Source organism: Pteronotus mesoamericanus, unplaced genomic scaffold (assembly GCF_021234165.1).
Source record: "Pteronotus mesoamericanus isolate MK-2021 breed Mesoamerican mustached bat unplaced genomic scaffold, CSHL_Meso_final contig_25, whole genome shotgun sequence".
NCBI classification, from domain to species: Eukaryota; Metazoa; Chordata; class Mammalia; order Chiroptera; family Mormoopidae; genus Pteronotus; species Pteronotus mesoamericanus.
Genome location: NW_026555105.1, coordinates 6,951,490 through 6,977,850, shown reverse-complemented (window position 1 = coordinate 6,977,850; position 26,361 = coordinate 6,951,490). Strand labels below are relative to the sequence as shown.

The following is a 26,361-nucleotide window of genomic DNA, read 5'->3' as shown; positions in this document are numbered from 1 at the left end:
GCCCTCACCTGTCAGACTCCAGTGTCCAAGCCCTTACCTCCCCAGGAGGCTGTCTACTAGGACAGAAGGCATTGGCCATTCCACCTATGGCAGCACGCTCGGGGAGCTCCGCACTGTCCCGGGCCGGGGGTGTTGGTGCGTGGGGCCCCAGCTCATGCCCACGAGTCCTCAGGCAGGAGCTCTGCCCACCCTCCCAGCAGCCTTCAATGGGCAAGGCCAAGTACACGGTTACTCTCTGGCCAGAGCCAGTGGGAACAGGATGTCCTGGTCCTGTTGCTCTGGACCAGCCCAATGAGCTATTTTGGGCCACGTTTATTGATGCGACATGAGTGTCTGCTAGACTCCTGATTGCAGAGGAAGGCCCAAGGCTGGCCTGGGATGGCTTCCCCAGGCCCTTTGCTGCCCCAGGGCAGACACCATCCACGTCCTGTCCACCCCCCAGGCCAAAGGTGCAGCCTGAGCTGGCTGTCTCTGGCAACAGCAAGGGCCCCCTGGTGTGGACAGATGCTGCGGGTCATGTGGACTACTGTTTCCCAAAACGCTGGAGCCGACTCGATTCACAGGAGGCAGAATCCAGAATGAAGACCAGGCCGGGTTTTGAGGTCAGACACAACTGCGTCTCCTCCCAGCAATTTTACCTTGGGCAAGCGGGGTCAGCTCTCGGAGGCTCGCTTTCCTGTCTGGAAAATGGAGTTGACGATGGCAATCGTCACTCCCAGGGCAATGAAACGAGATAGTGCATTGAAGTCTGGCATATAGTACGTGCTCAATAATTGATAATTTTGTAAACAATCATCGACAGCGGACATTTATTAGGAGTATAGCATGAGCTAGGCCCTGGGCTTTCTCTCCTTTCATCCCGGCAGTTCGAGGAGGGAGCGAGTGGCACCGTCAGAGGCGCCGTTGTTATCCCTTCGTACAGATAAGGAAATTGAGGCTCAGGAAGACACATGACTTGCCCAAAATCATACTGCAAGTATATGGCAGAAAAACACGCCTTTGACCTCAGACCGCAGGTGGGAACGGGGCTGGCCCAAGTCCCAGGGCTGGCGCCCAAGTCCCCTAAGCCTCTTAGAGGATGGTCGCTCAGGTCCCACCCAAGTCCCCGCCATGCTGTTCAACTTGGTCATCCATTAGTTCTGGGAAGGGACTTCCTGGCCCTTCCATGTGATAGGAATCCAGAAACCAAAGGTTCTAGAATCTTCCCTTGACCATCCTCCCTTCCTCAGGACTTTTTTGTTTTTCCTGGTTCATGAGCAAAAATCTCCAAGAAAGTGGCTGAGTTGGCAAAGGGTCCAGGCTGACTTGTAGGGGCATTTTGCTGTGTACGCTGGGGGCTGGGGGCAGGGTGCTGGGGGCCGGCTGGGGAGGGGAGGGCAGGGGGCTCTTACACCTGTGAAACCTAAGGCCAGCGCCTTCCTAAGGTGCTCTTTGTGGCCTGCACCTGCTTCCCATGCACCCCCATTGCTTCCTTCGCTGAAAAAAGCAGCCCTCTGAAAGATCTTCCCCCTGCCTCTCCACCCCCGACCCGCCGCCGCAGCGCCCTCCGGAAAGGCTTTGCTTTCCCCGCTTTGAGACCTTGGCCCGGCTGTCCCCTGCCCCCGGTATGCTGTCCCTCCATTCCCTACCTGCCAGATGCTTCTCCTTGCACCTGTGACTCCTTCACAGGGAGGGCTTCCCAGAACACCTACCTGAGCTCCCCGACAGCATTTGCCCCCCGGCTTGGGGTTGCCATAGCAACAGAAAAACACGGTGCTCTAGATGCCAGTGCCCAACGGTTGAGGTGACACCCCCACGTGAGTGTCGCAAAACGGAACCTCCCGTTGCCCCTCCTGAAATCACGCTGCCCACTAGCCTCCTCCTCTCAGGGCCGGCCCTGCCCCGCTCAAACCCAGGTGGCGCATCGAGTCCTGTCGCCTTGCCCCACAGAGCCGGTCTGTCTGAAGTCCTGTCCACTTCACTGCAAAAGACGTCTCAAACCCATCTTCTTGTCCCCACCTTTCAGCCGCCGTCATGGTGCAGGCGGCCGCCATCTCTGCCGACCTGGACTCTGGCCGTTGTCCCCTCCCTAGTCTCTCAGCTTCCAGTTTTGCCCTGCTCCACCCATCAGGGTCAGAGGAAACTTTTGAAAAGATTTTTTTAAAAAAATCACATCACACCCCTGTTCAAAACCCGCTAGGACTCCCCATTCGTCTTACAATAAAATTCCTCCTCCTCAAATGGGGCCTCTAAGACCTTGTGTGACCTGACCTCCGCCCACCTCCCTAACCTCATCCCTCCCTGCTTCCCTCACTCACTCTGCTGCTGTCGCTCTTGCCTCCTCCCTTTGCCTGAACCAGCAAGCTCCTTCCTGTCCCTAGGCTGTCACTTGCTGTTGCCTTTGCCTGAACCTTCTTCTGCCAGATGGCTGTCTGGCTCACTCTCTCGTTTCATTCAGACCTCTGCTCAAATATCATCTCCTGAGAGAAGATGCCCGCGGTCTACCTGTCTAAAACACTCCCCCCCAGCACCACCTGTCTCTCTACTTACTTGTGTTCCCTTCATCACCCCTGTTTCTATCCGACTATTACATTTTATCAGTACACTTGTCTCTGCTGAATGTTTTACCACGGGCTCTTGGCAAGGGATGGGGGGCTCTGATGTTTACACTCGCCAATTTCTGTGGTGTAAATATTCCCACCAAGGCCGATTTCGACCGCCAGCATGACTCACGGAACGTGGAGCGGGAAGAGATGGGCAATTCTGTACTATTTTCACCCTGTATTATGGTTCGTGCCAAAATATGATACCATTAGACGTCAAGGACCTCAAGAACATAGAAAATAGTAAAATAGAAAGTGATGAGTTTTGAGTAGTTTTTCCCTTTATTTTTACTGTGGTTATTTAATGGTAAGTTCATAACATTGAATGTCTGGTGATGGCTGTGAAAATCCGAGAGCCAGAAGGAGCCAGAAGGAGCCAGCTCCAGCGCACCACTGGGTATAGGTGACACAGAGACAGGAATATTGTCAATGTCGTCCCCCGCTGTTTCCCTAGGACAGTAGGCAGAGCCCACAGTAGGTGCTCAGCCTGTATTTGTTGAACATAATGTAACGCATCTGTTTGCCTCAGAAAGCACAAACTGTTCGCCTCCATCACCTTGACTCTGTGGGCTAAGTCCAACCCACAAATGGGTTTCGTTTGGCTCTCAGAATGTTTTTAACATTTAAAAAAAAAATCCGTTGCCAAAATTTAAAAGTCAAGAGATTTTTGCATGAAATTCCACATAAACCTAGATTTGCAGCCTCTCTTGAAAAGTCAGACGCTCTGGGCACAATGGGCCTGATCCTCTCAGGATGGCAGAGGTCAGGGCTGAGGGGCAGTCACCCCCTTCCGACAGCTGTGAGCTGGCCTCAGCTCAGCATGGCCCCCGCCCCTCCCTGCAGCCCCGCACCAGGCGCTCTTCATTCATTTACATGACCTGCTGGGCCCTGTAGGTATTTGCATTGTCATTGCCACCTTAGCCTCCATTCTAACTGTCATGGTGTCCCCCCAAGATTCAGACCACCTTGAGCACACGCTCTGTGAGTTAGGCCACCTGGGGCCTCCATTCCTTCTATAGGGCCCTGCACACAGTAGGCCCACAGGCCCTGGAATTTGCTTAAATGTTTGTTTTGAATGAATCTCAACCCCTCAGCTACCCTAACTAGGGCACGCACTCAATCCAAACCCCAACTGACCGGAATGTGACAACGAGGTTGGCCAAGGCCAGGGTTTAAAAATACCCCAGGGCTGGTCAGCTGCGAACACTCAGAGGTGTTGAAACCTGCGGGCGACGTCTGGCCGGAGGCCAGCCCCCCGACTTTTCCCTGTGTGAATATGGGCCACCAACAGTTCCTGGTGGGGGTGAGGAGACCGCGCTGCAGCCCCCTCCCCCACCGCCCTGCTTGGGAAAGGTCAGCACTAAGTTTATAAACAGCATCAGGTGACATGACATGTTTTCGCATAAAGGGTTACCAGGCAGAGCATGAACACAGGGTGGCCTCCCCTGGTGTTTTCACGCTGTGGTCAGCTGGCGTCTCGATTCGGGATGTTGCTCAGCTGGTGGTCTTCCTATGGCCTTCAGAGCCGCTGTCCAGTCCGCCGGAGCCACGGTTAAAAATAAGGCTCACAGCAGAGTCCCCTGGGGGACAGCCAGCCTTGGGCTGGCCAGGGGAGGGGCAGGCTCTGACTGAGCGCCTACGGATGCCAGGCGCTTCAGAGGCATTAGCTCATTGAGTCTTGGGAGGGAGGGATTGTCATCCCATTTCCAGGGTGGGGAAACTGAGGCCAGGGTGAGCTGCCACTCACTGGCTCAAAGTTTCCTGGAAAATTAGTGCAGTGCTGGCATTTGAACCCATGAGACCAGAGTGCCGAGAAGTCAGGGGCTCCGTGCTTCACACCGCTGGGCCCCGAGGCCCTGGAATCGTGTCTGGGCCTTAGGGGGCCTCAGAAGCAACACCCCCTGAACATGTCCCAAACCTGCTCCTCGCTCTGGCTTCCCAGTGGGAAGTCTTTGTGGAGCTGACATTTTGGAGTTGGGGGCGGAGAGGTAGGCAAACATTAATAAGTAAATTAAATATATTGTGTTTCAGATGGCGATAAGTACCGTGGAGAAAAATAAACCAGAAGAGAGATGGAGAGTCTCAGAGAGGCACAGATCTAATGCGGGAGCCAGGGGAGACCTTGTCGAGCAAATATTTGAGGACAGACTTGAAAGACCTGAGGGATTGAGCAATGGGGATAGCTGGAGGAAGAGCATTCCTGGCAGAGGAAACTGCAAGTGCGAAGCCCCAAGGCTGGGTTCCGCCTGGCATGTGCAGGAATGACGAGGAGGCCGGCACGCCTGGGCAGCAGGAGCGAGGGGCAGCCTGGGGGAAGCGAGGGCGGAGACTGGGGGTCGGTCATCCGAAGGGCCCGGGCTTTTCTCCGGCGTAGGCGGGAGCCACGGGAGGTCCTGAGCAGAGCAGAGCGCGGTCTGGTCGGGATTCTAAAAGAACCGTCTGGCTGTGTGTGGAAAATGGGGCAAAGAGGGAAGGGGGACAACCAGAGAGGAGGTGACTGCAGTGGCCCAGGCAGAGGATCGTGGGGACTGGGCCCAGGAGGTGGCCGCGGAGGTGGGAGGTGCAGAGAAGTCCATGGGCTGTTTTTGAAGGTAGAGCTGACAGGACACGCTGTGGGGCCACGTGTGACAAAAATCAAGAATCACGGATGACTCAGGGTTCCAGAGTGACCAGAAGGAGGGAGCTTCCACAGTCGGAGATGCCCAAGCACGTCCTGCAGGAGGGCGGCTGCGGAGCAGCCCTCCCCTGGCGCCCCGTGGGGCCTGCACAAAGCCCTTCCCCAATACGAGGGACCCGCGTTCTGAAATCCCCCCTGGCTCAGATTGGGGTTTCGCCCCAGGTCCCCCATTTTATCCTTGGCCCCGAGTCCGTGGTACATTGTAAAGAAGCCACCAGGTCCTTTCTCTCCAAAGCCTGAAGAGCAGTAGACACTTCGAGCCCTCACCATGTGCCTGGCAGGATCCTAGCCTTTGCATTTGTGAACTCGTTTGATCATTGCAACGCTTTGAAATATGGGAACTATTGCTGCCTCTGTTTCATGAACGATGGGAAAACTAAGGCCCAGAGAGGCTAAGTCACTTGTCTGGGATCACAGAGCTAGCAAGTGGCAAAGGCAGGAGTTGACCCCCGGCAGTCAAGCCCAGGACTCTTAACTGCTACACTGTCTCATGAGAAGCTCACCATTGACCATGAGGAGCCAAACTGAGCTTGGACGATCGGGGTAGAGGGAGAGGGCTCACATCCTAGGGACAGTTGTCATTTTCTGAGCACCTCCCCCTTGCCTAGGGCTGTGCCATGTTCTCTCCATTCTGCACATCAATGGAATGGGTGGATAGGATGGTGACTGCACCCATTCTACAGATGAGGAAACAGAGGATCAGAGAGAAGAAGTGCCCATATCTAAAGTCACATAGCCAGGCATGAAAACCCAGGTTTCTGGGGCTCCAGGTATCATTCTGACCCTTCCTTCCTCACTGCCTGTGCTTGTCACCTGCTTCCTGCCTCGGTAGTGAATTTGATGGCCAAGACGAGTGGCCTTCCAACTGACTGGCACAGGGAAAGGAAACAGGCCGAGGGTGGAAGAGGTGATTTAGGAACAGCACGGCTCTTCGGGCTTGCGGATTCTGTCCAGCATAACCAACATTTCTGAGGCCAGGTCTGGGGCGGGAGCTGGGGATACTGAGGCAGGAGCTTGCTGCTGAGTGTGTGAGAGAGATGGAGGTTCTAGATGCGTCTGGAGGCATAGGAAGCATAGGTGGCATTGTCATCGGACTTTATATCAAGAGCAGCTCAGAGCATGAGGTGCTCGGAACACTTTGCCTCGGGCAGCCTCACCAAGCCTCAGTGTCCACCTCTGTGAAGTGGGTTGATAATGCCTGAGTCAGAAGGCTGTTGTCACGACCAAAGCTCAGGGCCGTGGGGGCTCCCGCCATCCTCAACTGCTCCCTGCTGTCTTCCAGGACAGGAAGAGCACAGGACCCAGTACGTCATAGCTGTCCTGGGGACCCAGAGGCTGGTGGACACATGAAAAAACTTAATGAACTTCTTTGGGGCTTACTTTCTTCACCTCGAGGCCAATGCTTTCCATCTACATGTACACAGAACCTCTCAGCCACACGGTGAGGTGAGTACAAAGATCATCTCCACTGAACAGTAGGAAGTCAACACTCAGAGAAGTTAGGAGAATTGACCAAGGTCACAGAGCTATGGAGTAGGGAAGCAGGGGTTTGAACTTGGCTCCCCTTGCCTTGTTAGCATTAGTTCCTCCTTCACAAGGCTGAAGTGATAATCGCCTGCGTTTTGTTGAGCACTTATTCTGCTCCATGCATCCGTCCAGGCCCTTGACATGTATGAGCTAATATTAATCTTGGCCTCAGATGTATGAGACAGGTGCTCTGTCTGCCCATTTTATGCATGAAGAGAGAGGTGAAGTAAGTTATACAAGGTCACAGAGCTAGTCACTTACAAAACCAGGATTCAGACTCAGGTGGTCTGGCTCCAAGGTCCCTGGTCTTAAACCACAATGTTCCCCTTGAGAGCTTCAGCGATGAGGACAAGGCGCCATGCCTGGTGCACAGGCAGTGCTGAATAAGCTGTTAAACCTTTGAACAGCATGTAGAGATGAGCCAGGCTCTCCGTTTCTGCACCACGCTGAGGGCTCGTTTAAGAATCCGCTGTTCCTTTATTTCCTTCCCTTCCTGTTGGTCCCACTTGCTGGAGGAGAAGCTGCCATGGGCCATGTTTCCCCCATTCCCCCTCCCTCCCCATGGAAAAATTCTGTGCCGCATCCACAGGTCATGGGGCTGCTGGCTAGAGGGCTGGCTAGAGCAGAGTTTGGCCAGGTTATCAGGTTTCGTGGTCAGCCACCTTCGCCCCTGACCAGAGCTGTCTTTCCAAAACAGAACATTTAGTCACCGCCTGTCCCTGTGCTCAGCTGTCCTTGTGCCCCTGACCTCGCTTCCTGCCCACCCGCCCGGGGTTTTTCCTAGTATCCTTGTCTCCTACTGACATCTCGCGAAGATGACCGGAGCTGAGAAAGGGAGTCAGAGACAGAGAAACTGAGAGGCCAAGGGAGACGGTGAGAGACTCTGAGGGACTGTCAGGCTCTGACGAAGACAAAGAGAGACAGGTCCTGAGGAGGCCGAAAGAGGAGACAGCCAGGCAGAGAGGCGAGGAGAGGCAGAGGGAGCCCTGAGGACACTCTCTGCCCTCTGAGCCTCCTCCAAGGGCAGCGCCCACACCCTTGGACCTCCTTCCAGGGGCTCCTGACCTTCCCCCAAGGCTACAGCACCTTCTCCCGCCACTCCTTCCCCAGCCCCGCGGACAACCGGAGATACCTCACCTGTGCCCCTTCCCCACTTCCACGCACAGTTCCTCACCTAACTCCTGCTCATCCCCTTCCTCCAAGAAGTCCTCCCTGCTTCCACAGCCCCTCCCCATACCCTGGCTGTATTAATCTCACTGTACTGTTGATTGTTTATGGATTTGTCACCTCCACTGGAATGTTTGCTGCTTGAGAGCAGGGATTAGGTCTGACTTGCTTACCCCACATCCTTGCACCCAGCCCAGTGCCTGACACGGCGCTCAATACTTATTGGCTGAATGAAGTATTAGACCAGCTGCTCATGTGCCACCTTAAAGAAGCCTTTCTGGGTAGTGCTTATCACAGTTGGTTTTATTGTGCGATTATTTGATTTAGGGTCTATGTCCCCTCTGCTACCAGGAAGGCAGAGTCTGTGCCTGTTATATTCACCCTCGCTTTCCCAGTGCCTGGAACAGTGCCTGGAACAGAATAGGTGCTCAGATATTGGTTGAATGAATGAATAAGCAAATGAATTCATCACTAGCCATCTGGAGGCTTTGAATCTTATGTTTTCATCTACTTGAACCCAGCTCAAAGGCTCCCCATTCGAGTAAAACAAGTAAAAACTTCCCAAGGCCACGGAAGGGGCTTCTCCATCCAAGCCACTGCCTTTCTCGCTGTCCTCTCCCACTGGCACCGATGTCTCCGTTCCCCAGGATGCAGTGCGTGGTAGACATCCTCAGCCACCCCTCTGCTCCCCACCACAAGTATATCAGCAGACCAGATAATTTTCTTTTCTGTGAACAAGACTGCCTGGAAAAGTAGAGCACATTTGTACAAACAACCTCAATGTCACCAGTGGACCTTGGTCACTGTGGGACCGTCTCCAAGGTTTGACCGGCCAGCTGCCCAGGGCCTTGCCTTGAGATGGTTTGAGTTCTAGCTTCAAAAGCGCTGGCTCGCTGGGAGGGAGGGAATGTCTTGGGGGGCTCTGAGTCTGACCTTCACATTCTAGAAGGGAAGGGAGGGAAAAAGGCTGTGGGGATCCTGGGTTGGGGGACAGGGCAGACCCCACCTGATCCTTCAGGCTCAGGCCAGGCCCTACCTCCTCCAGAGAGCTCCCTTGGCCACCTTCCCCGCTTCTACAGGCCCCTGCTCTCTCCCTAATCGCAGCTCCTACCACATTCTGCCGAACCTCTCCACTGGACTCGTCCATCCTCTGGACTGTGCTCCCAGGGTCAAGGCCAAGTCCCTTATATCTCGGTGTCCCCAGGGTCCAGGCAGGTGGGAGGCATCAGCACATGTGCTGAATGAATGAAATGGTGATTGAACACACCCTTCCTGCTTTTCACTTCTGTCCCTTGCTAGGATGGGAGTGCAAGGACCTTGTCACCTTCATCTTTGTTCCCCAGGGCCTACCACGGCTTGAAACGTAGGTGACGGTATGGAACAGGTGTGGAATAAGTGAATGAATGAACCTTCTTACCATCCATCATATTTGTCTCTCCTGCTCTTCTGGGAGCTCTGTGGAGTCAAGGGCCAACTCTTATTTCTAGTGTTTCTCAATCCAGCATGGGGCTCGGCACAAAAAAATGCTCGGCAGGTGTTTGTTAGATGGGAGGATGGAAGGACGCGCGGATGCATGGAGGCACGGGTGGATGCAGGGCCAGGTGGACGGAAGGATGGACGGAAAGGTGGATGGATGGGCAACTGTCTGGGCACATCAAAATCAATTTAAGAGCTTGCACACACACGCACCTCCACGTGCACCCAAGCCCTGCTTCAAAAATAAAAGTGAAAACCAACATTTAATGAGTGCTTACTGTAGACTGGACCCCACGGTCAGCCCGTGATGCAGGACATTCACTAATCCTCATGGCCACCCCCTGAGGTAGTAATTAATGCTACTCTTTTTTCAGAGGACACACCTGAGGCTCGGAGAGCTGGTCACTGACCCCGGGTCACGGAGCCGGGAGAAAGAGCCAAGATCCAGGGCAAGGTCTGTTTGATTCCAGACCAAGGTTGGCTTTCCTGGGCCAGCGCTCCCCCAGGGGATGCTGACGTGCAGCCAGGCTGAGAGCCCCAGGCCAGAGCGGCGAGGTGTGGGGACAGCGCGCTGGCCCTGGGCCCCGCTGGCCGGGCTCCAGCTGCCTCGCGGCCGGCCTGCCTCGCAGCCTGTGCCCCCACCTGTGGCGGGGCGATGGCAGCGCCTGCCTCAGGGGGGCCAGGAGGATGGGGTGACCTAAGCAGAGGGCCCCCCGGGCCGTCAGCACTGGGGAATGTCACGCGAAGGGGACTGGCGGCGGCAGCGTTGTTGTCCCTGGGCTGGGGGGCAGGGGCCGTCCTGCTTCTGCTCACAGCTCCCTGGGGCACAGACGCGCTTCCAGCCTCCTAGCGAAGAGCTTGCTGGAGGAGGCCGCCAGGGTCATTTGGGAGGCCACAGCATATGTGTGCAGAGCAAGGTGCCAAGGTGACTCTAGAAATACCTTCTGCACAGGTGCACGTGTCCCCAGACGTGTGACCAGCTGACCACCACTGTGCATTCCATGACAGCAAAAGCCAGGAGAAAGCCCGATCACACTAACAGCCGAGTGTCTGCAGAGCATGTTTTCTCAACTCAGAACTATTGACATTTGGGGCCAGGTAATTTTTTAGGGGGTGTGTGTGTTTGGGGGCGAGGTGCGTGTCCTGCAGTATAGGATGTTCAGCAGCGTCCCTGCCCTCCATCCACTTGATGCCAGCAGCACACCCCCTTCCCCAGCTGACAACCAAAAATGTCTCAGGACATTGTCGCTAAATGTCCCCTGGGGGACAAAATCACCCCCGGCTGAGAACCTCTGCTTTAGAGCTTGCTCTGCACCCACATTTTACCCGAGCCGCCTCCTTCGGCCCTCCTCACACCTGGCTGTGCTGTTCATCCTTGTGCTGTCCAGATGCAGGGACCGGGAGGTTAGTGTTTTGTCCGAGGTCGTGTAACAGGCATTTCAGCAAAGCAGAGACTTGAACCTGTCATAAGTCCCAGGTCCCTCTTTGTGTAGTCGCTTTTTGTGGGTTCCTTGGCTTTTATCCACAGTCGTGTTGTCTGAGACTAGAGTTAATTTCATTTTTTCTTTTCCCATCTGGCTGCCTTGGAACGAATGAGGACAGAACTTGTATGGCATGGATTACACTAAAGTAGATTCTATAATCTGCACAGAGATCCTTTCTTTTGGGGAGTTAAGTTTCCTCAATTATTGACAATTTGGAAAATATAGAACAAAAGGAATAAATAAAATTTGTTATTGGGCTGCAAACCAAGGCCAACTTTCTAGCAGTTTTGTCCTCTGAGTAGCTTTCTCTGCTTTGAAATTTTGTGATACAGCTGCAGTCACACTTCATATACAATTTCAAATCTCACTTTTCCCAAACTATACAAGATCTGTTTTCATGGTAGTACGAAATCCTGTTAGACATTATTTTTAATTGTTGCCTTTTGTGGCAGAGACCCCAGTTTCTCCCCAGTTCTATCATCTCTCCCTCTTCTTCAGTAATAGAAATCCCATGCCTCTTTGGTTGGGCATGTGTTCGCTCAGAAAAAAGAAACTATATTTTTCAAACTCTCTTGCAGCTAGGTGTGTTCATGTGACCACATGATTCTGGCCAATGGAATATAAGTAACTTTCAAGTGTTGTCCTTACAGAGAGAATACATCCTCCTCTTTTCATCCTCCTTGCTGGTTGGAATGCAGATATACTGGCCAGAATCTGAGTGGCTACCTTGGGCTATGGTGGAGCAACAAGAGAAAAGGAACCTGAACCCCCAATGAGTTTATGAAGTCACCCCACTAGCCCTGGGCTGCTACCGCCAAACTTCCTTTATGTAAGAGATAAACAAACTTTTATTTCATTTAAGTCCCTGTTATTTTGTTTTTTCCAGTCACTCAAAGACAAACCTAATCCTGAGTATTACACTAATATTTTCCTAGAGAAATTGTCTCTAACGTTCTTTTAAGAATTATCACTTAATTAACTTAATCATTCCCTGGTCATTGGATATTTAGGTAGCTTCTGACTTCTCACTACTCTAAATAATTCTGTTGTGAACATCTTCGTGCATTCTCACTATTTTTGATTATTTTCTTAGTACAGAATTCCACAAGAGGGATTCGGGGGTCCAAGAACATGAGCACTCTTAATACCTGTTAATACCTGTGACCTAGCTGCTTTCCAAAATGGTTTGGCTGACATACAGGCCCCCCTCCCCAAAGCAGGGGGAGTGGGGCTCCATTGTGGAGCCAGGGTAACAATTGTAACATTCAAAATCATGGCCTCCAGTAGCCAAAAATGAGTCACGGATAGTCATTTTCTAATAGTTCTTGAATAAAAAATAACATAAGAAATCATTGACCATGACACTGAGGAACCTAGAATGATCTATTGTCAGTCAGGAAATCTGAGTTGCAAGCAATAGACCCTACGCCTCTGGCTAGTTTCCCTAGAGAAGGAGTTTATTCAAGGTTATTGGGTAGGTCATGGAATGAAACCCAGGATTTGTGGACGAGCTGCCCTACTGAGCCTGCTTGTCCCTGAGAGTCCCACTCACTGCATTGCCTAGGCCCAGAGCCATTCTCCTCCAGCCTCTTGTCCTTGCTTCTTGTCTAATTGCTCGTCTCCAGCAGGCAAGTCTGACTGGGGAAGCCCAAGTCCCAAGCTTGTACCAAGCTGCAAGGGAGGCTGGGAAAGCGAGTTTGCTACCATCTTTCTGGGTAAGGTATAGCTACTAAGGTGGAAAGTTCCCTGAAGGAGTTCTGCAAGGTACGGGGCAGCCAGAAAGCAAGGCACAGCTTCGCTCTGCAAGCAGAGACCTGCTGGGCTGACCTGGAGGGGGAAATACGAAAAGGGTTCTGACCTCCCATTTTTATGTTTTCCTTCACTTATGGTGAAAGAACAGCAGGTAGGAATAAAAACGCCAAAGTTCTCGTTCTCATCTGTGTTGCCCTTGCAGTTTACCCAGCTCTGCAAATGCAGAGTTAGAGCTGGGAACCCACGTCCCTCGGGCCCTGTGCCCCGTTCTTGCTGCACCCTCCACAGCTAGAGGGTCAGCCTGGACGCTGTCATCTGATGGAGGCGCATCTCCCGGGCTGCTGACCACATCCTTCCGGCGGGGGCCCGTCTGCCTGAAGCCCTGTGGCACTCCCAGCGCCCAGACGGGCCCTAGCACACGGGAGGCGCTCGATAGATAAATCTTGAAGGAATCAATAAATGACGACTGTCCGTCCTCAGCCTCAGGAGGAACCTTAGAATCCCGGAACCAACAGCCGCCATTTCCTGAGCACCTGCAGTACTCCAGGCCCTGTCCGAGGGGCCGGGGAGACTGCGGAAAGCAAGCGCACCAAGTCCCTGCTCCCACCGGAGGTGGGCACTAAATAAGAGCACTCCCAGATACTAATGTAACATAACATAATATGATATAGTATGATACCAGGTACTGGTAAATGTCTTATGAAGAAATGTAAAAGCGGAGCTCTGGTCGAGTGACTCGGCTGGAGTAGTGTCCACTAGCCCTGAAGGTTGTAGGTTTCATTCCCGGTCTGGGTGCATACAGGAAGCAACCAACTGATGTTTCTCTCTCACACTGATGTTCCTTTTTCTTGCCCCATGCCCTCTCTTTCTCTCTCTCTCAAATCAATTTTAAAAATATACCTTTGGGTGAGGATTAAAAAAAAAAAAAAAAGGTAAAACTAGGTAAGTGACACAGACATGCTAACGTGAAAAAATGTTTGAGGAAGTCCTGTCTGAGAAGGTGACTTTTGAGCAGAGACCTGACGTAGGTAAGCCAAGTAGGCGTCCGAGAGAAGTATATTCCAGGCACAGGAAACAACCGGTGCAAAGGCCCTGAGGTAGGAATGAGCTCGGTGTGTACTATCCACGGCAAGGCAGCCAGAGAGGCAAGGGTTACACCGAGTTTCCCCGCTTCAGCAAATGTACAGAACCCTTAACTGGCGGAAACAGTGGGGCGGGGGTGAGGATGGGGGCGGGATGAGTTCTTCACTCTCAAGCTTCTCTGGAAAAAACATGATGTCAGGGACAGACAGTAAATCTTGACTTGTCCCAGAAAACAATGGGCCCACGAACCCAGGGAAGTGTCAGGCTGAAAGTAAATGGCCAAAGGGCTGGGGCATGGGCAGATCATGTGGAATTTGTTAACAGATCTGGTTTGAAAAAGAATTTCCCAGTCAGGGGCAGATGCTTCTGGCCAGCATCAAAAAGACGTTTATTGTGGTGCCTCTGCGCAGACATGAAAAATGATTTGCTGCCTAGCTAGACATGCGGAGAGATGCGGCCGATACACCGAGTGAGAAAAAAATAGGTCACAGGATAGTGTGATATATTGTGCAATTCCTTTCAGAAATTCACTCGTTCGTTCATTCATTTGGAATATATTCATCACAGGCCTACTGTGTGCGGCACGGTGCCGGGAGCAGGACGCAAGTGTGGCCACCCCTGCCCCCTGGCCCTGGAAAACACCGCACCGTGGGGAAGACGGACAAGGACCAGATCGGTGCGCAAACTTCATCGCAAACTTCGGTCTGCGCGGAGGAGAAAAGGTACTCGGTGCTTCAAGGATGTGCACCTACAGAACCGAGGGAGACAGGCCGCGAGGCGATACTCCGAAATGACAAAGGGGTAGTAAGGTTTCAGGTGACTCCGCTTTCCTGCTGGTTCTCTTTGTTTGGATTGTCTGCCTGTTCTAATTTTTTTTTTTTTTTTTTTTTTAGAATGTCATGCTTTATAATTGAGTAAATTGAAAACACAAACAAAACCAACATGAATAGAGGGGTTGGAAATCATGTGTCCCAAGATGATTTAACACCGGGAAAGAAAGGAAGGGCACGCAAGAAACTGCTCACCGCGTGGGCTTCCTGGACGGGGGGCCAGGCGGGGGGGTGGGGGGGCACGCTTGCTTCGCCTTGGAAGCCCCTTGAACCTATTGAATGTGCGTGTATTCAAAACCCAATGACGATAAAATAAACGAAGGTATTTTTAAATGCAACTTCGAGTTGGATTTCATTTTAAGAAAACTGAAAAAGCAAGCAACAGGCGTGTGGCAACACAAATGTTAACTGAGCTAATTCCCACGAAAATGGTCGGGTGGTTCTCTCTGGGCGACCTTGTTTTCTTCTTTGTACTTTTCTGTAGCTCCTATATTTAAAATGAGAAGAATTAAAAAAGACAAGAAAAAAGCCTACTGTGCTTTACGAACATTGTTTGGCTTAATCTTCACAACTGTCTTCTGAGGCCCGTGTGTTTATTATCCCCATTTGACAGATGAGGAAACAGAGGCCCAGCAGGTGAAGCCGCTGGGCCGAGGTCACACGGCTGGACTTGATTCAGGTTTGTCTAACCCCAGTGTCTGCCTTTAATCCAGGATGCTCAGGTGCCCGTCAAAATGTCTTTCAAAAAAAATTTCATGGCTTTGAAATGGGGGGAGTGGGGCGGGGGAGGGGGGAGAAAAGCAAACAGACCAAACAAGAAATGTTACATTTTTTTAACCACTTATTCAAGCTCTGATGGGGCCTGAGACCAACTGGGCTCGGGGAGGGCTTCTCCGCGGGGACGCTGTTTGTATTTTGGGTGCGGCGCACCTTCATTGTTCCTGCCCCCTGCCCACGGCCGTCCGTGCTCTCTGTGCCGCAGCCGCGCCCCCAGTCCTGTGTCGCCCAGGCTCCTGTGCCTCTCAGCGCCTTCGCTCGTTGAGGACTGCTGGATGGGACCCTGTGAGGACACTGAATTCCCGCAGTGGGCCAGGCACCCCTGTCCAAGACGACCCCCTCCCGGCCCCTCACAGACCTGAAAGGCCAGTGCCTCAGTGGCCTCATCTGAAGGAGAGATGAGGCCCAAGGTCACACAGTCAGAACTTGGCTCCAGGTCTGGTCCCTCTCTGTGCTGCCTCCCCTCTGGGACCAGGCAGGAGCTGTGTCTTACGGGATCGGGGTGGTGAAGGGGCGAGGTGAGTGACCTGCAGCGCTCGGCTCACCGGCCTGGTGGCCAGCAAGAGCCAGCTGCTCCTGGGCCAGCTGAGGCCAAGCCGGGAGAGCCGAAGCCCCGAGCTGTGAGCTGCGGGGCCGGGCAGGCGGCCACCACAGTGGAGACGGGGAAGGCGTGCCCTCCCTCCGCCTGCCCGGCAGCTGCCCGTGGCCACCTGCCAGGCCCTGCCTGACGTCAGGGTCTGACCAGGGACATAATGTGCTGGCGTCAGGACAAGGGCTGGCTGCAGGGAGACAGGGCGGCCGGCGGGGCAGTCAGAGGGAGACAGGCGAAGGGGGGTAAGGAGAGAGAAAAACAGAGAGAGAGAGGCGGCGGGGGGGGGGGAGGAGAGAAGAGAAATACAGAAACTAAGAGGGAAACAGAAAAACAAGAAGGGGGAGTAAGTGAAAAAAAGAAATTGAGGCAGAAATGGAGAGACACGGAGATAGAGAAAAACAAATAAAAAGTTATTCAGAGAAAACCAGGAAGAGAGAAGGAGCCAGAGAGGAGAGAGAGAGATTGGAGGAAACAACAGGGGAAGAGGTAGAGGGACTGTGGGTGGGACACGGGGTTACATGCAAGCTTGGGAGACCCCAGACCTGGGGCTGTGCCCTCTTGCACGGGCTGGTGACTCAGCCGCAAGTCCCCTGATCTCTTACCTGGCCAGTGGCAGCCCTCGTCACTTGGGGAGAGGACAGAGCACCCCCTTAGTGCTGGGGACGGTGGGAGTCCGCCTCTGCCGCGCTCTGGCAGGACCCCCCCGTAGTAAGTGCTCCGTAAACTGCAGGTGAGCCTGACAGGGCATTGGGCAGGGACGGAAAGAGAGAAACGGTGGACATGGGCATTGACTCCGTGCAAAACGGCCCCCGTCCCCCAGCACCCCTTCCATGCAGCCGCCCGTGCCCCCCTCCCCACCCCCTACAGCACACAGCACGAGGCCACCAGCACAGACCTTGGCCTGGCCTTGCCTGTCTCGGGGCCCAACCCCCTGTTTATGGGCTCAAGAAGGCCGTGATCCCAGGGCCATCGCGTCACCAAAGCCAAACAAGGCCAGGCCCTGGTCACTGCTGGCCTCCAGCCTCATCCTCCCTTATCTGGCTTAATTATTAAATGCCCAGCGAAGCTGAGGGGTGGGCCAGCCGCCCTCCTGGGTGGGGGCCTCTGTGCCGGCGTGCCCCCCGCTCACACAGGGGCGCACATCCTGGGGACTCTGGGTAGCACTTGCAAAGCACTCTTTCTTTTGCTCCCACTTTTTCCTGGAGTCTTCATCATCCTGATCCTCAGAGTTCCTATTCATTGAGCACTTACTGTGTACAGGGAGGGTCTTCAATCCTCCCGTGACAGCCTCAAGAGAACAGTGCTATTATTATTCCACTTTACAGACGAAGAAACTGAGGCTCACAGAGCTCCAGTCACTTGCCCAAGGCCCCCTGCTAACAAGGGGCAGAGCCAGGGCTGCAACCTGGCTGCCCCCTTGACCGGACAGCAGCTCCTGCTTCCCGAGCAGCTGCCGAGGGCCGAGCCGGAGGCCGAAGCGCAGCCCCGTCGTCTCCTTCCACCCCCAGGGTGACTCTCTGAGGCAGCCAAGGGTGATTTTATCCCCCAGGGGACAGTAGGCTATATCTGGGGACAGCTTGGGTTGTCACAGTGGGGAAGTGCTACTGATGTCGAGTGGGTGAAGGCCAGGGATGCGGCCCGGCTTCCTACAGGGCACAGGACGGCTCCACAGCAGAGAAGGGTCCAGCCGCAGATGCCAGGAGCCCTGAGGTTGAGAATCCCGCTGCAAGGGAAGTTGCTGCGACCCCCAGTTGACAGATGTGGACACCGGGGCGCAGAGACGGAGCACCACTCCCCCAGGTGGCCCACTCCCTGTCCCGGTTCTTCAAGACCCACTGCCGCTCCTGGTGGCTCCTGTCCTTAGGAGACCCCTGTCTCTATTTCAGGCCCTCCTCAGTCCTTGTGCGCCTGGAATAAATGATGCCTTACCACCTTTTTACATACGGACAGTGTTTTAAACATTGACCGAGAAAGTAGATCTGGCTGCAAAGCCACTAGGAAAGTCGGAATGCCTTTAAATGAATTTGTATTTCATCCAGAGCAGCACTGAGGGGCATTTGAAATGGGCCACTCAGGGATTCATTAAGCAAGTATTTCCTGAACACCTACGATGTGCCAGGCCCAGGCCCAGCCCCTGGTGCAGGAGATCCAGCAACGACCTGCCAGGTCCTTAGCAGTGACAGCTTTGTGGGGAAGGTGGACAGTAAACAAGAAAACAAATAGACAAACAAGATAACTTCCGAGTGTGCTAATGGGCCTGGAGGGAGAGGAAAGAGTTGTTACAGAGAGGGTGGTGTCCCAGTGGGCCTTTCTGAGGAGGGGACCTGAAGGGCGACAAGGAAGCAGCCCGGGGGAAGAGGTGGGGAGAAAGGTCCTGGGCAGTGGGAACGGTGTGTGCAAAGGCCCTGAGGCAGCAGCTCTTGCGGAGTGTTGAAGCACTGCGCGGAGGTCTGCGGCTGGCAGCCAGCGAGGGCAGCGGGAGGAGGAGGAGACGAGGTTGGAGAAGTAACGCTGTGTGGCCGCTGCAAGGGCTTTGCCTGTGCTCTGAGGAAGGTGGGAGTCATGGGAAGATTTTGAGCAGAAGAGGCACCAGGGTCTGACTTGGGTTCTAACGGGACCCCTTTGGATGCTGAGGTCAGCTGAACAATGCCCCCAGAGATGTTCACATCTACACCCCCCAGACCTATGAGTGTTACTTTATGTGGCAGAAGGAACTTTGCAGCTGTGACATGTGAGTCAAGGATCCTGAGGTGGGGAGGTTATCCTGGATTATCTGAGTGGGTTCCATGTATTCACATGAGTCCCCATAGGATGGAGGCAGAGGGAGATTTGATTACAAAAAAAGGAGAAGGCAGAGAGAAGAAAGAGCCTGACAGAAACTGAGCCTGGGGGGTTAGAGGGAGGGGCTGCAAGCCAAGGAATGCAGGTGACCCCTAGGAGCTGAAAAAGGAAAGGCAATAACTTTGCCCTAGAAGCCTGTACCAGGGCCCAGCCCTGCCAACACTTCGACTTAAACTCAGTGAGGCTGACTTCTGAGAAGTCAGGCTTCTGGCTTCCAGAACCGTAAGAAAATAAATTTATGTTATTTTAAGCCACTAAGTTTGTTGTCATTTGTTACAGCAGCCAGAGGGAACTAATGCAGGTGCTGTGGGAAAGACAAGCCGTAGGAGACCGAGGCAGGAACAGGGGACCTAGGATGGAGCTACTGCAGCGGCCCAGGCAGGAAATGGGGGTGGAGGGAGGGAAGTGATGGATTCAAGAGAACTTTAGCGGCCAGAACAGGCAGCCTCGCCGATGGTCTGGACCCCAGGGGGCAGGGGAGGAGACAGCCAGGGTCTCTGGCTCTCGCAGTCGCAGCCGTCCCCAGGCCGATGCCCAGGACGCCGCGCTGGCCACCACATGTTCCTGCTCTGAGAAGGAATTCAGCTGGAGGAGGCCCAGAAATAGTTACAGGGTAACGGGAGAGCAGCCCGGCTTAGCTGCCCCGGGTGTCCCTTCTCACACCATTCAAGTCTCTCCTGAGGTCACCTCCTCGGGTAGGCCTCCCTGACCACCCTGTCTGAGAGCCCCCCCACTGTCCCGCTCTCACTCGGCTTCAGTTTGCTCTGTGGGTCTGAGCCTTATCCTACAGGCCACATCTGTCTGTTTCTTTGCTCCCCAACTCGATCATCAGCCCCATGAGAAGGACTTTGTTCAATTTCTTCACGGCCGAACCTCCAGCATCTAGGAGCGGTCTGGCATGAGACACACTCTGCACATATGTGTGGGATGAAGGAGGGGTCCCCATTTTTCAACAAGGATACTAAGGAAAGCTACAGTAAGGGAACTGATTCACTTAGGGTCACACCGTTGCTAAGTGTGGGGCCAGGATTTGAACCCAGAACTGGTTCCAAAGTTTGCACTAAGTAGCCTACTTCCTCTTAACACCGACAACACCACCTGAACTCCAGAAATTTCCACTTTGTGGGGTGTAGTACTCTGTCCTTCCTGAGACATCAGACATTCTAAACACAGCACCTCGGAACCTGCGGGGCACCTGACCTGCCTGGGGGTCTTGCTAGACAGGGAAACCAAGGCTCAGAGGGACCGAGGTGGCCTCCAAGGCACACAGCTTGCCAGCGGCAGGGCTGGGATTCAGCCCCCTCTGGATCCACGGCTGGAGTCCCCTCTCACATTTACAGCATGCTTTGTGCCCTAAGAAACAAGAAACAACTTCTTGGCCTAAAAGGCAGAGAAGGTGTAGATCACACTGCCTGTTGTCCTGACTGAGACTGGCGGAAGCCGGCAGACACCCAGAGATGGGGGCCTCTTAGAATTGAGGACTGGGGGTTAGGATCTGGGGCTATAGGGTCACACTCCAGCTCTGCCCTCCCCCGCTGTGTGACCTCTGGCAAGTGGCCTCCTGTCTCTGGTCCAGGGCTCTTTCGGTCACTCCAACTAAAATTCTGGACAGATTAGATAAAGGCCTATAGAGCGCATTTTAAAATAAAAAGACCCTGCATGTATTCTAGTTCACATTTTACATTAGCTTGTACTGCTCAGGGCATATAAATGTGGTCATAATAAAATTTAATAAACTTAATTTTAAAAAATCAACAATAAACAAAAGAGGAGTTTCTTTTTCTCTGGTATAAATGAAGTCCAGATGTGGGCAGTTCAGGGCTAATCTGGACACTTCAGAAAGCTCTCGGTGTCCCAGTGTCCCAGTGTCCCAGACTCCTTCCTGTTCACCGCCTGCCATTCCTAGGCTGTGGCCCCCCGTCTCATGATCCGAGATGGCGGTCCCAGCACAGGCTTCACATCTGCCTACCAGGTAGTAGGAAAAACAGGGAAAGATGATGTGCCAAGCGCAGGCAGCAGCTAAATCTTCAGAACTGCCACACACACTCCCAATTATAACCCGCTGGCCAGAATTCGGTCACATGGCTACACCTAGCTGCAAGGGAAGCTGGAAAAGCTGTCTTTATTCTGCACAGCCATGAACTCAGCTAAAAGTGGATCCAACATTTGTAAATAAATTAGGTAAATTCAGATGGCAATATATGTTGTGAAGAAACAAAACAGTTTGATCCGAGGGAGCATGGCTGAAACATGAACGATGAGTCGGCCTGGGGGTGAGCATTTCTAGGCAAGGGGAACAGAAAGTGCACTCCCTGATGCAGGAACGAGCCTGCTGTGGTGAGTAAACAGAAAGGAGACCAGTGCAGCTGGAGCTGGGAGGCATAGCCTGGAGGACATGAGGTCATAGACGTCAGTTAGGCTAGATCCTGCGGGGACACTGTGAGGCCCAGAGGGGAGTTTGGAGTTTTTTCCTAAGTACAATGGGAAAGTACTGGAGGGCTGAACTGAGGAATGACTTAACCTCCCGTCAGATCCCTTTGAGAGGACTCAGAGCTCCTTGGGTTTGCAAAATTTACCTGGAACCCTTCAGAGAACTTTATTCATTCGTTCATTCATTCAATGAATGGGCTATAGTAACAGAAACAACCCTCAGGAGAAGGGTACACAGACTGAGCAAACACGCACACCTATCGACACCAGCTCACAAGTTGTTGTGAGTTCTTTGAGGAGAAGACAAGGACCACAAAAGGGCCTGAGTTCATCTGGGGGCCAGACCTCCCCCGGGGAGATGATATTTGAGCTGAAATGTGAACCATAAGGAGGCCTTACCTTCTGGTGAGGCCCAGAGAAGAAAGAGAGAACATTCAGGGAGAAGGAACAGCTTGTGCAAAGGCCTGAAGGCAGGCAGAGAACTGCGTGTTTGAAAAACTCACCAGACTCTGGCCTGGCAAGTGGGAGGAGGATGAGAGGGGAGGTGAGCAGAGGTCAGATCTCAGAAAGCTGGAAGGAGGGACTCAGGGTTTCCATGCTCTGGGCAGGATGATTTAGTCAGAGCTTTGACCCCAAATCCCTGGGATAGGCCTGTGGCTGGATCCAAGACAAGCAGGAACCTAGCTCTACTCGGAGGGTGTTTACAGGCTTGCTGATGACTCGGCGGCTGCCTCCCTGTGGCTTGCCAGTCACGGGGCTGTATGTGCAGGTATGTTCCTCTCTTGCCCCCAGTCAAGGGTGCCCTCTGACTCAGCCTCCTGTCCCCGCCACGCCCTCCCATCACCCCTGAGGCCACTGTCCCCACCCCCACCCCTCCTCTCCAAGGCTCAATAGAATTGCATGACCCTGGCGTCCAGAAAAGCATCTAAATCTCCAATCAGACCTGCCCATTTCACAGAGGGAGAAACTGAGGTCCCGTGAGGAAGGGGCCCTCCCCTTAAAGTCTCACCCCAGGGTTGGAATAGAGCCAAGGCCTGGAGCCAAGTCTCCTGATGCCTGGCCCTACATTTTCATACTGTTTAATTTAAAAAGAAGAAGAAGAAGGCATGGAGGGAAGGGGAAGGGAGAGCGGGCTTGAGAAAGTCTAGTTCAAGTTGAACTTCTAAGTGTGAGCCCTTCCCAGGAGAGGGAAAGGACTTAGCATATACCCCCTAGGTGCCAGGCACCCTTACCCACGTGAGCTTGTTCAGTGGAACCCTCACAGCTGCACAATGTGGGGGAGACAGTGACGCCCTCTAAATGGTTTGGAAAACAGAGAGGCAATTCAACCCAGCCCCTGTCACACAGCAGTTACCTGGAAGGGAGAAGGCCTGAACCTGGGTCTGGCCGCAATTCCCAGCCCCAAGCTCTCTGCAGCTGCCAGGGCTGCCTCTGGCCCAACCACTTCTCTGTTTCTCTCCTTGTAGCTGTTGCAGCCTCCTCTTTCAAAGGTAAACAACTGAGGTTTTTTTCCTGGCTGCCCACAAGCCTGCAGATATGTTGCCTTTGGCCCTCATGGCATTTTAATAAAATTTGAGCCAATGTTCACAAATCAAGAGATTTTACATTAAAAAAAAAAAAGAAAGAAAGAAAGAAACAAAACCAGGCTTCTATCTCCCTTAAAACACTGGAAGATCAGACTATGCAGAGCCCGTAGTCTGCCTGACAGTGGTCAAGGGGACGCGCCAGTCCCCACACTTCCCACCTCTCCCTGCTGCCTCCCACCCCTGAACCAAACAGGGCTCTGCTTTTAAGAAGGAGCCTGGCTTTCAGGCAGACAAAAACTGGGGTCTTCATAGTGTCACCTTCAGCTTCTTCCAGAAGTCTCAGCAACACGGCAGGAAGGGATTACAAGGCAAAAAGAGGCGCAAGTGCACCAGGTGCAGAGAACAGGTGATGAGAGGGCAGGGGTGCAATGCGGCCCAGGGGTCAGAAGCTGGGAGACAGCGTTTCACCAGGGCCCTTCACGGGGTCCTGGTCCTGGCTCTGCCCGAAGCCTTCCCCTCTGTGGGCCTCAGTGTCCTTGCAGTTCAGGGGAAACTGGGCATGGGGGGAAGCAGCGGCCACGGGGCCTTTGCTCTGCTTGAGAAATTGATCCAGAAAAACCTTTGGGTTACTTTCGATGGCCTAAAAGGTGTGGGTTCCGGGGGTCCAGGGAAATTCATCGATTCTGGAAGTACAGGAAAACCTTGATAAATTGCAATGAGTAAGACCGAAAGGAGGTATGGGAAGAGGGACAGCTTTGAGCTCCTATGGGTTCCTGGCACTTTATATACATTTCCTTACTTTGTTTCCTTATTTTCTGTGTGACCTTGGAGGAGTGCTTAACCACCCTGTGCCTTAGTTTTCCCATCTGTGGAATAGGATGTGGCTGAGACTGCGAGTTATCCCTCACCATCCTGCCCTATTCCACAGTAATGGACTCGTAGTTGAGTATGGGGCTATCTCAATAAAGACTACATTTCCCAGCCTCCCTTGTAGTTACATGGGCCATGTGACCAGTTTTGACCAATTGGATGTGATCAAGCAATATGGACAACTTCCAGGTTGTACTTTAGGGGAAGGGTTAAGTCTTTTCCCTTTTCCTTTTCCCACTGGCTGGAATGTGGACGTGAGATCAAAGCATCTTGCCCTACAACACCAGGCAACCCCCTAAAGAGGGGAGAACAACAGTAGCAGCCTGGGCTCGACAATATGGAGCTGCCGTATCAGCCCCAACCTGGTAAGTTTGTTGTGAAGACCCAACGCATCAACACACATAAATCACTGAACACAGGGCCTAGAACAAAGTAAGCCCTTGGATGTCGTGGGTCCAATGTAGTGGCTCTCAATCAGGGACGATGTCATACCCTCCGGAACATATAGTAATGTCTGGAGGCACTTTTGATGGTCATGACTGGGGAAGGGCACGTAGACGGTAGAGGCCAGGGATGCTGCTGAACATCCCACAATGCATGGGACAGCCCCCCACCACAGGGAATTAAATATCCAGCCCGAGATGTCAGCAGTGCCGAGGTTAAGGAAGCTGATCCAAAGGGGTGAGGCCCACCACCTGCCTAGTGCCCAGCAGGGCGGGAGGCCTTGTGGTCCCCAGGTAACGGGCAGGGTGCTCTGATCTCCCTGCTGGAAGGCGCCCCCCGCCCCACTGCGTCTTTATGTCGCTCACCCTCTGTCTGCACAGGCCCACTCGTGGGGCCAGGGGGTTTGCATTGGGGAAACTATAACCTCATCACGCTTCTGCAGCGAAGTCCTGCCGTCTCCCACATCTCCTGAGGCGGCGAGGGGCATGTTCCAACAGCACTGCGTTCCTCCCCACCCACCCCGTGGCCAGCCAGACCAGTTTCCGGGTGGTGGGTGGAGGGCATGGTGCCATCCGAATGCGGTCCAGTTTTCCCAGGCGGGGGAAGGAGAGCGGGCTTTGCTCCTGGAATGCAGGGCCCACACCGCCAGGGCTGCCTGCCTGAAGGAGAGATGGCTGAACGCTGATAGCGGCTTGCGGACTGTTGAGGAAACTGCTTCCTAGAGAAAAATCCAAATTTCTCTTCCCCCAATTCCTAGGATGTGGTGAGCCCCAGCCTCCTGGGATGGCAGGGCAGGCTTCCAGAATTTTCCATCCTGGCCACACAAAAAACTACAGACTGGAGCAAAAGCCACCCCCTCCCGCCCCGCCCCCCACCCCCCCGGAGGAATTCTGGAGATTTGCTGAAAATTCAAGAGGAAGTGGTGCCCACGCAAACGTGTTCAGAGGCATTTCTACCGGTAAGCAGTCTCTCGTTTCCTTAAATATAGACTGCATCCCACCGTTCGCCGACCCAGTGGCTTCCAGTTGGCCGTGCCTGCATCTCCTTGCTGAGGGCTCTCTCTGGCCACCGAAGCCCACTGTGCCCGTGCAAGACGAACCAGAGGTGCCCAAGAATTCATGCCCTGGCAGCAGCCCTCAGCCAGGGACTGGTGGGAGGTGGTGGATGAAAACCCGTTTCCTCGCACCTTGGGGGCATGTTCTGCACTGGTCCCAGAGTTCCCCGGCGGGACCGAGCCCCAGCTGCCCACAGCAGCTCCCTGCTCATAAACACACCGTGGCTGCCTGCCCTCCCTTCCCTGTCTCAGGTCCCCCTCCCTTACTTCCTGGGACCACCTCCCAAAACAACGATTCAATCCTTGTTTTGCTTTTGGGTGCACCCAACCTGAGGCCTACACATTCTATAAGATACACAGGTGTTTGGGGGATCAGAAGGGACGTGGCTATCCCCCGCCCCCGGGAACTCACAAACTGGCAGAAAGCCAGGCTCCGCTCTAACAGCCGTGCAAAAGCAGAATTACAAATGGGGGCGAAGGCTGGCACTGTGGAGACACACAAGACTCCTTAAAACCCTCCAACGGCTGTCCTCTGCTCCCGGGTCACGATCCAGAGCCCTTGTTGTGGCCCTGCACCACCTGCCACCCCCTCTTGCGCTCATCTCTCCCTGCTGTGCTCCTGTCGCAGTGGCTTCCTGGCTGCTTCTAAATTATGCCGGGCATGTTCCTGCCTCAGGGCCTTTGCACTTCCTGTTCCCCTTCTTTGGTGTACTGTCCCCAGGTCTTCCCATGGCCGGCTCCTTCTTGACTTACCAACACCTAGCCTCCTCAAGGAGGCCCCCACCGCCTCCCACGAGTCACTCTCTTATGACTTCACCCTGTTTGTTTATTTCGTATCAATCTGAAGTTATTTTATCTGTTTACTTGTTTATGGGATGAGCCCCATAATGAGAGCGCCATGAGGGCAGGGGCCGTGTCTCAGTACCTGGACCGAATGCTGAGCGGGTGCTCTGCGGATGCTTGTGGGAGAAGTGGTTGGAGTGTAAGTGATGGAAAGGAGCAATAAATAAATGAATGAATAAGGACATTTGACAGGGCAGCAAATCTTGTCTGGAAAATCAGGGAAGGCTTCCCTGAAGAGGTGACGTTGGAGTAGCGATGGGGTGGGGATGGGGCGTTACCTGGGCCAAAGGGGCTAGCAGGGCCCTGCAGGCAGAGGGAACATCCTGGGCGAGTGCTCAGAGGCGGATCCCAGAGGGCACACCAGAACCCTGCAGGGAACAATCCAGCTGTAAAAGACTTCAGTTCA

General features: G+C 53.6%; 1 long non-coding RNA gene across 1 annotated transcript; it reads left to right on the top strand.

The window, feature by feature from the left end:
- The first annotated feature begins 9,836 nt into the window (after positions 1-9,836).
- LOC129070427 (uncharacterized) lies at positions 9,837-11,723 on the top strand. Its single transcript, XR_008529133.1, has 3 exons — positions 9,837-9,883; positions 10,382-10,527; positions 11,564-11,723. It is a non-coding gene; the product is annotated as an uncharacterized LOC129070427 (long non-coding RNA).
- Positions 11,724-26,361: the final 14,638 nt, after the last annotated feature.